The following is a 9,358-nucleotide window of genomic DNA, read 5'->3' as shown; positions in this document are numbered from 1 at the left end:
AAAGTAAAAATAAACAAAAGAAACAAAAAGACGATTCACATGGGAAACACATCAACTTTTTATTCTGTTCGAACAAAACGTTTTGCTTTTCGAAGAAGGAATAATTTGTTTATAGTTTTATACCAATAGACTCTAGAAATTAAAGTACTGTTTACTTCACTGAAAACTGTAATTATTTTTCTCATGCTTTAATATATGCTTGAGTGGGTCATTTCTATTTAGAAAATAGTTCACTGAACATACTGCATGTCTTCATAGATCATCGAAATCTAGACGCAACAGCCAAATAGATTAGGAAAAACAATCTTTCATGGAAACACCTTATAAATTTGTATTTTCACAAGCTATGTTGTACTTGTATCATGGAACACCTTTTATACTTGGTATTTTTAGTTGCTTTTTTTTTTTTTGGAACACCTATTTTTAGTTGCTTATTAATAGTTTTTTTCCCGACAAAAAGACGCACGCATTGTTAATGACTGGTATTTGGTTAGGTTTTGCTTTGACTTTTAGTCAAACGCAAAGATATTTTTTTTTCTTCTTGTAAGAAAGAAAAGTAGTTCGCCGACGGAAAAGAAAAGTCACCGGCTTCGTCGCTCTCGAAATTGTGTGGTATCCATTCTCCTTCCTCAAACTATATCCCTTCTCAACTCCCTTTGAAAAATCCGCCCATCTTTCGAGTCTAATAGTTCACCGAAAAAAAAATGGCTTTCCGGCCAGGATTTGCCACCGTCACTCTCTTCCTCTACTTACTAGTCTCCCTCCCACTCTCTCGATCTCAATCGTTCCCCGAAAAAAACAAGATCGAAGGACCGATCAAGACCATAGTCGTCGTGAGTCATGGAGAATCGCTCCTTCGACCACATCCTCGGCTGGCTCAAACCAACCCGACCCGAAAATCGACGGATTAACCGAAAAGAGTCAAACCCCCTCAACGCCTCCGATCCAAACTCCGAAAAAAATCTACGTATCAAACGACGCCGTTTTCGTCGACATGGATCCGGGCCACTCGTTCCAAGCCATCCGAGAGCAGATATTCGGATCCAACGACACCTCCGGCGACCCGAAAATGAACGGGTTCGCCCAGGAGGCGGAGAGCATGGAGCCCGGGATGGCAAAGAACGTCATGAGCGGGTTCAAACCCGTGTACTACCGGTTTACACGAGCTAGCTAACGAGTTCGGGATCTTCGACCGGTGGTTCGCTTCGGTTCCGACTTCCACTCAGCCGAACCGGTTCTACGTCCACTCTGCCACCTCCCACGGGTGCTCCAGCAACGTCAAGAAGGATCTCGTCAGAGGTTTCCCAGAAGACGATCTTTGATTCTTTGGAAGAGAGCGGGCTCAGCTTCGGGATCTATTACCAGAACATCCCCGCCACCTTCTTCTTCAAGTCTCTCCGCAGGCTCAAACACCTCGTGAAGTTCCACAGCTACTCGCTTAAGTTCAAGCTCCACGCCAAGCTCGGGAAGCTTCCGAACATTTCGGTTATCGAACAGCGGTATTTCGACATCGATCTTTTTCCGGCGAACGATGATCATCCGTCGCATGACGTGGGCGGCGGGGCAGAGGTTTGTCAAGGAAGTGTACGAGACGTTAAGGAGTAGTCCTCAGTGGGAGGAGATGGCTTTGCTTATTACTTATGATGAGCACGGTGGTTTTATGATCACGTGCCCACGCCGGTTAAAGATGTGCCGAATCCTGATGGGATTATTGGACCGGCCCGTTTATTTCGGGTTTGATCGGTTGGGTGTTCGGGTTCCTACTTTCCTTATCTCTCCTTGGATCGAGAAGGGCACTGGTATGTGATGATATTTAAATGCTTTTCCTTTTGTAGCATAGGTTATAACAACTTTCATGTGTGTGAATCGTTTCGGTTTTGTTATAGTGATACATGAACCTGAGGGTCCTACACCACATTCACAGTACGAGCATTCTTCTATACCAGCAACTGTGAAGAAACTCTTCAACCTTAAATCTCACTTCCTTACCAAGAAGATGCATGGGCTGGTACATTTGAGAAATACTTCTGTATCCGTGACTCTCTTCGCCAAGATTGTCCAGGTTTGTTTCATTCTCTACCTAATCTTTCAGTCCATTACATGATTTGAGTTTTTTTGCACTGAAGGCTAACATAAGGTGATCACAAAACCAGAGTCATTACTAATGGACAGCTAAGTGATTTGGCTTATGTGTAGTTGCTCTAACCCATCCACTAAATCTTTTCTGTCTAAAAAAGTAAAAAACCTTCTTTATGGAACAGAGCAATTACTATTAGTGATGAAACTAAGTAGGTAGGTATATTAATATTAATTCATGTCATGAAAATCAAAATTTGCTTCTTAATCAGGAATCAGAATTCTGACCATGGTTAGGGCTTTACTCCCCTAAAAGCTGTGGCCTGTGGAATATAATTCTCTAAATTTTCATTTCCTTTTTCTCACATGAACCAACACAGAGAAACTAGCAGAAGTTGAACGATCACTAAGGCCATGGGGAGCAAAAGAAGACGCAAAGCTCTCAGAGTTCCAGGTGGAGCTGATCCAGCTCGCTTCCCAGCTCGTTGGAGACCATCTGCTGAACTCATATCCAGACATTGGGAAGAACATGACAGTACGTGAAGGCAACAAATACGCAGAGGATGCTGTTGAGAAGTTTTTAGAAGCTGGTAAGGCTGCACTGAAAGCAGGAGCAGACGAGAACACCATAGTCACTATGAGGCCGTCTCTGACTACCAGGACCAGTCCCAGTGAAGGGACCAACAAGTATATTTAAAACTATTGAAAAAATCTACAAATAATGGAATGAATGATATGTAAATACATGTGGCCACCTCTATGTTCCCCACGTCACTTGGATACATTCTATGATGTGGGAAAAAAGGGTATATACTTACGTATGGTTATGTAATGGATCAAAAGACATGGTAACGTTATGTTGCTCTCCGGACCTCCATCTCCTTAGTAGGAATAAGATGGAGAGTTCTTGTATTTACTAATACATACTTATCCAAAATTAGATAACTAACCAGTTTATGGTTAGCATAAACGTCTTAATTTATCAGAAACAACGCAAAAATCAAACAAGTTTTGCAAAACAATATGGCAATACAATTAATTTTCTTCTATATAAGTACATTTTTTCTCTTTTTATTGAGCACTAACTTACCAGTATTTTAGTCATTAACAATTTATCAAATAATATTGTAGTTCGAATTAAAATAGAAACAAACTGAGGAAAAAGTTAAAACTCCGCAACGAGCGGGGCACTGTATATCGAGAGAGAGAATTTGTAAGGCCAAGAAAGGAACTTAAACTTTTGCAGAAGAAAAGGAAGAGATGGGTCTTCGCATACGTCTTCGTCTCCCTCACAAAAGCTCTCCAAGAACACCTTCACATCTCCTTCTATGCGTTCTTGCTCTCTGCTTCTTCTCCTTCACCGCTCTTTTCTCTACAAGGTCTGTCTTTTTACCCTTTTTCACCATTATTCTTCTTCCCACTCAGCAATAATTCAATTACACATTGTTTTCTTTTTCATTTTATAGATCTGACAGAATCATTAAAAATGTTGCAGTTTTCTGTCATGGGAAAATTTGTCTGAAGCTGACCTACTCTAAATTAAGATTACTCGAAACTATGGTTTTGCTTTTCTAATCGTTTTCAATTGGTAGATCTGGATTTTGAGCTTAATAGCAATTTTATATTTTTTATTGCTCTGTAATCTAAAAAAAAACACGTGCACTTCCCGTGATCTTGAGCAGGTTGACGACTTTGTAGCTCAGACAAAGACTCTCGCCGGACACAACTTGGAGCCGACACCGTGGCACATCTTCCCACGCAAATCTTTCAGCGAAGCCACCACTTACCGAATCCTCCAATGCTCCTACTTCTCATGCCCTCACAACTCCGTCCCCGATCCAAATACCACCCCCCGTCGGATTCCGGGTCGGGTCGTCATCGAGCCCAGCAACAACAGCAATGCCCTGACGTTTTCAGGTAATGTCCGTCCCCACTCAGAAAGTTTCAAACTTTAGGAGTAAACCAACCATTTGATACCCGTGTGAAGCCAGGTGGATTCACCGAGACTTGGAGCCATGGGCAAAGACAGGGGTGACTAAAGACCACGTGGAGAAAGCCAAGCAAAACGCTGCGTTTAGAGTGGTGATACTGTCCGGGAAGCTGTACGTGGATCTCTACTACGCTTGCGTGCAGAGCAGGATGATGTTCACCGTTTGGGGGATTCTGCAGCTGCTCAGCAAGTATCCAGGATGGTTCCTGACGTCGACATGATGTTTGATTGCATGGACAAACCCATCATCAACCAACAGAACACCAGTCGTTCCCACCCCTCTTTTCGATACTGTACTAATGAAGCTCATCTGGACATTCCTTTTCCTGATTGGTCTTTCTGGGGATGGTACATATCATATCTCTTTTCTCTGTTGTTGTTTTTTTTTTTACTCGAAACACTTGTCTGAATATGTGGTTGTTGTTTTGATAAAAAAAAGGTCGGAGACAAATCTAAGGCCGTGGAAGAAGAGTTTAGGGATATAAAGAAAGGGTCTAAGAGAAGGAGCTGGGATAGCAAACAACCTAGAGCTTACTGGAAAGGGAACCCTGATGTTGTGTCGCCTATATAAGAATGGAGTTGATGAAATGCAACCATTCAGGTTGTGGGGAGCACAGATTATGCGCCAGGTAAAGGCCTTCCCTCAGTTCCTCCTAGTCAGATAGTTTAGTCTCTGATGTGTGTGTGTTTAATAAATACAGAACTGGGCAGAAGAGGCAAAAGGTGGGTTTGAACAGTCTAACTCTCCAACCAATGCAATCACCGGTAAGTCTTTAGAGAAAAACCAAGTTCGACTTTTGAGGGGATACGAGAAAGATCTAATCTGGTTTTGTGATTCGTTGTATCATAAAGGTACAAAATATATGCAGAGGGTTACGCGTGGTCAGTATCTCTAAAGTATATCATGTCATGTGGTTCCATGACACTCATAATCTCACCAGAGTATGAAGATTTCTTCAGCAGAGGCCTTCTTCCCAAGGAAAACTACTGGCCTGTCTCTCCCACTGATCTATGTCGGTCCATCAAATTCGCTGTGGACTGGGGCAATGCCAACCCCTCTGATGTAATGTGTATTATTCTAACACTTCCTCATCCATTTATCGACTCATGTGTTCCTAAGGCGTTCTTCCTTTTTGACAGGCTGAAACAATAGGAAAAAGAGGACAGGGTTACATGGAAAGCATTAGCATGAACCGGGTGTATGACTACATGTTTCATCTCATCACAGAGTACTCAAAGCTTCAGAAGTTCAAACCGGTGAAGCCTCCTTCAGCTAAAGAGGTCTGTGAAGGATCATTGCTTTGCTTTGCAGAGCAAAAAGAGCGGATCTACTTGAAAAATCAAGAGCTGTACCTTCTCTGGACCCCATGTAAACTTCCAGATGCAGATAGGGATAGGCTTGAGAGGTGGATCCAACGGAAGAAGCAAACAATCGAAGATGTTAGAAAAATGGAGATGACAAGAACAGACAGGGGCTCTAGATAATTGAGTTTTCAGAAACATAAGTTTTGTTTGATCCTTTTTTCCTCTGCATACGTGTGTTCATCATTATCAGCTGTAGCACGAGATGATACTTGATTTATAGAATAAAGAAACCATAATCTGTCATCTTCAAAAGTAACACAACAAGAGAAGTAAAAATACAATTACTAATCCCTTGGTGTCTGAGGGATTCAAGTAACGTATTGTCCACTTTTGGTAACATCCTATTATTTAAAATCTTGATAGACCAAAACCTCAGAAATGAAAACTAGACCAGCTAGTTAGGCCAAAGTTTTAGAAAGCAGAAGAGAGTGGAACAAATCTCACTCAGCTGCATTGTCATACTCATCCATCATCGTCAACCACTTCATACTCGAAATCTTGGTCTCTGTTCTCCATGGTTTTCCCAAATGTGAATGCCTTGGTACCCATTGTTGTGAAGGGCATCAGCCCAAATGCACGGGCCGTCTTGATCTCTCTAGCAATCTTTCTTTGTGCCTTTGCACTGATGCCAGTCTGTGCACGAGATAATTTAAAAAAAAAATGAAGATTCCATCATTAAGTGGATTGGCAAAAAAACGTTATCACGTATCGTATAAACAAAGTAAAGATTAAAAAAGAGAAGCATCCAATATTGACCTGCTTCCTCTTAACAAGGATCCCAGCTTCGGTGATGAACTGTGCAAGGAATCGAACATTCTGCCCAACAAAAAACAAAGTTCATATGTGTAAATAACAAAAAAATAACAGAAGCTCCAGATGTAAACTTTACATATGTAACCAAAACTAACTCACCCTGAAATCAGCTTTCTTCAGAACTTCCTCGGTGGTTATCTCCGCCTTGTTGTTCTGTCTAGGTCTTTTGCATCTGCTTTCTATAACCTAAATCCTGTAATATTACACAACACGTTTAGTGTATGTCTGGTCCAAAACAAACAAAAAAGACCATCACCCCCTCTAAACCCAAAGCACACACACACACACTATATACATGAGTCATGACTACAAATCAAAGTTAACATAGTTGCATACAAGAGTGGTAAGAGAAAGCATTATACCTTAGGGAAGTGATTAGCTCCCCAGCTGTTGACATCAGGCCTAAACGAGTAACCATCCTTCTTCACGCCTCCTTCTTCGTCGTCGATGTTGTAAATCAACGCAGCTTCCTTCAGTTTACCATCAACACCATCCGACGAAGGATCGAAGGTCTCGTCTCTGTTACTACCTCTCGAACCGTCTTTTCCGTACGATCTACCCAGCTCGCGCTTGTCTTTTCTGCGCCTTGCTAAGATGCTGGTAGAACTCACCGCTTTTTCCATCGTTGCCACCACTGTTTTCCGCCGAACATCCAATCGTCCAGCGAAGATCGATCTGCTCGGTTCGGTTCTCGATTCGGTGGTTAAGCCTAAGGGAAAAAATGCGAGAGAAACAAAAAAAAATGGGTGGGAATGTAGGATGGTGGTTACCTTCGTTGGCATTAGCGGAGAAGCTTCTGGGCGCGAGAGGAAGCCATGGTTTACGGGAAGCGACGTCGTTGAGGGAACGAATCGCGAAACGGGCAGGTTTCATCTTCTTTCGATTAGGGTTTTTTCGAAAAAAATTCAGTTCCTCCGATCTGAGGTTTTGGCAAAGAGGGGAGAGTCGCCTGAGGGATGATGACAGTGTGAGAGAGAGAGAAGGAATCAGATTTCGATTAAATGTATTAATGGGCTAATAAGGCCAGGCCCATTCTTTATGTGGTTGCCGTCTGCTTAGACGACAAGATCTTGTATATTAATATCCACAGACTAAATCAGATTTACATAGGTTAGAGGATTCATTTAAGTTCAAATATTTTACTATCGATCATACAAATTACTGAGATACATTTTGATGAAATTTTGCATACCAATAATATTTATAATCGTTTTCTAACTTTAGAAAGTGAATTAGGATAAAGTACGTATACATTTAACCCAAAAAAAAACTTTGAGATGACAGAAGTGTCACATCAGACACTGTATGTGATGATCTAAATGACGATGGTAGATGCAGCGAACCATGAGTATTAGATATCAATAGAGCAGGACTTTGCTCAACCACGTATATAATTCAGAACTAGGCGTATGTTTTAGAAAAAGATTACAAGGGAAGCTGATGACAGGATTATTCGAATAAACTTCCTAATCAATATCAAACGGATTCACTATTAAAAAAGTTGTGTGACATTTGTGTGTGTAATAAAGAAAAGAAAAAGAGCACAAAACAAAAGGGGTCTCACTATGTGATATGAAGCTTTGATAATAGTATTAGATGTGAAATGTTACAATATATACTGAGATTACACAAGAGGTTAGGTTAAGACTATTGTCTAAATATATCCTTTCCTAATATACTCTTATACGCCCCCTCAAGATGAAGGTACTTGAGTAACGCCAATCTTGGACATGAGTTCTTCAAACCGTGGGCGTGGGAGTGCCTTGGTGAGTGCATCAGCAAGCTGGTCGCGGGTAGAGATGTGCGAGACACGGAGAGCTCCAGCTTGGACATTATCACGGATGAAGTGGTAGTCAAGGGCAATGTGCTTCATCCGAGAGTGAAAAACTGGATTAGCCGAGAGATACGTCGCACCAATGTTGTCACAGAAGATGACGGAACCGAGGATAAAGAGATTCCAAGTTCAGTGAGCAGAGAGCATACCCAGCGGATCTCCGACGCCGTGTTTGCAACAGACCGGTACTCAGCTTCGGTAGAACGATCTCGCAACACCACGTTGCTTCTTGGAGGTCCATGATATAGGATTTGCACCAAGATACAGAATATACGCGTTTGTCGATGTGAAGTCATCAACATCGCCCGCCAATCAGAGTCCGAATACGCATGTAGTGTCAACGGTGTGTCAGCCCTGATGTATATCCCGTGAGCCGGGGTGCCTGCGAGATAGCGGAGAACGCGCTTCACAGCCTGCCAATGAAGATCAGTGGGCATATGCATGAACTGAGAAAGCTTGTTCACCGCGTAGGCTATATCAGGTCGTGTGAACGCAAGGTATTGAAGACTCCCGAGTACAGTCCGATACTCCGTCGCTGATTCCAGAGGCGTGCCGGAGTTCAGGGAGAGCTTAGGAGTAGGAGACATTGGAGAGGAGACTGGTCGAGCTTGAAGCATATTCGTCCGAGTGAGCAGATCAACAACATACTTTTTCTGCATTAGGTGTAACCCTTTCTTCGTACGAGTAGCCTCGATGCCCAAAAAATAACTGAGCTCGCCAAGATCCTTCAAAGAAAAACGTTGCGCAAGGTTCGTAATGAAGGTGGAGACGAGACCAGAGTTGCTGCCTGTAACAATCATGTCATCCACATAGACAAGTATATAAGTGATATCACGACCAGTGATTCGAACAAAGAGAGATGTATCAGCGGTGGAGTTAACAAATCCTTGTGTGAGAAGGTATTGTCGTAGCTCCTTGTACCAAGCCCGGGGAGCTTGTTTGAGTCCGTATAAAGCTTTGCGAAGCCGGCACACGTGGTGGGGACGATCACGATCTAGGAAGCCAGGCGGCTGAGTAACATAGACCTCTTCATCAAGAGTGCCCTGAAGAAAGGCGTTGTTGACATCGATTTGGCGAATACTCCAACCCTTGTTAACTGCACGATGCAACACTGTCCTTATCGTAGTTGATTTCACCACTGGGCTAAACGTCTCCGTAAAGTCAAGACCATAACGTTGGTGAAACCCCTTCGCCACGAGTCGCGCCTTAATACCTGTCAAGTTGACCATTAGGCAAATATTTCAAGGTAAAGACCCACTTACATCCCACAATGTTCATGT

General features: G+C 42.5%; 3 pseudogenes; 2 read left to right on the top strand and 1 right to left on the bottom strand.

Annotated features, from left to right (window-relative positions):
* Positions 1-533: 533 nt before the first annotated feature.
* On the top strand, positions 534-2,860 carry LOC130509650 (non-specific phospholipase C1-like; annotated as a pseudogene).
* Positions 2,861-3,404: 544 nt separating this feature from the next.
* On the top strand, positions 3,405-5,551 carry LOC130495612 (uncharacterized; annotated as a pseudogene).
* A 162-nt stretch (positions 5,552-5,713) lies between these two features.
* LOC130495605 (uncharacterized) lies at positions 5,714-7,117 on the bottom strand (annotated as a pseudogene).
* Between the last annotated feature and the right edge of the window lie 2,241 nt (positions 7,118-9,358).

The sequence above is a fragment of the Raphanus sativus genome, chromosome 1 (assembly GCF_000801105.2).
Source record: "Raphanus sativus cultivar WK10039 chromosome 1, ASM80110v3, whole genome shotgun sequence".
NCBI lineage: Eukaryota > Viridiplantae > Streptophyta > Magnoliopsida > Brassicales > Brassicaceae > Raphanus > Raphanus sativus.
Note: the sequence above shows the minus strand (reverse complement) of the source record. Positions and strands in the feature narration are given on the sequence as shown.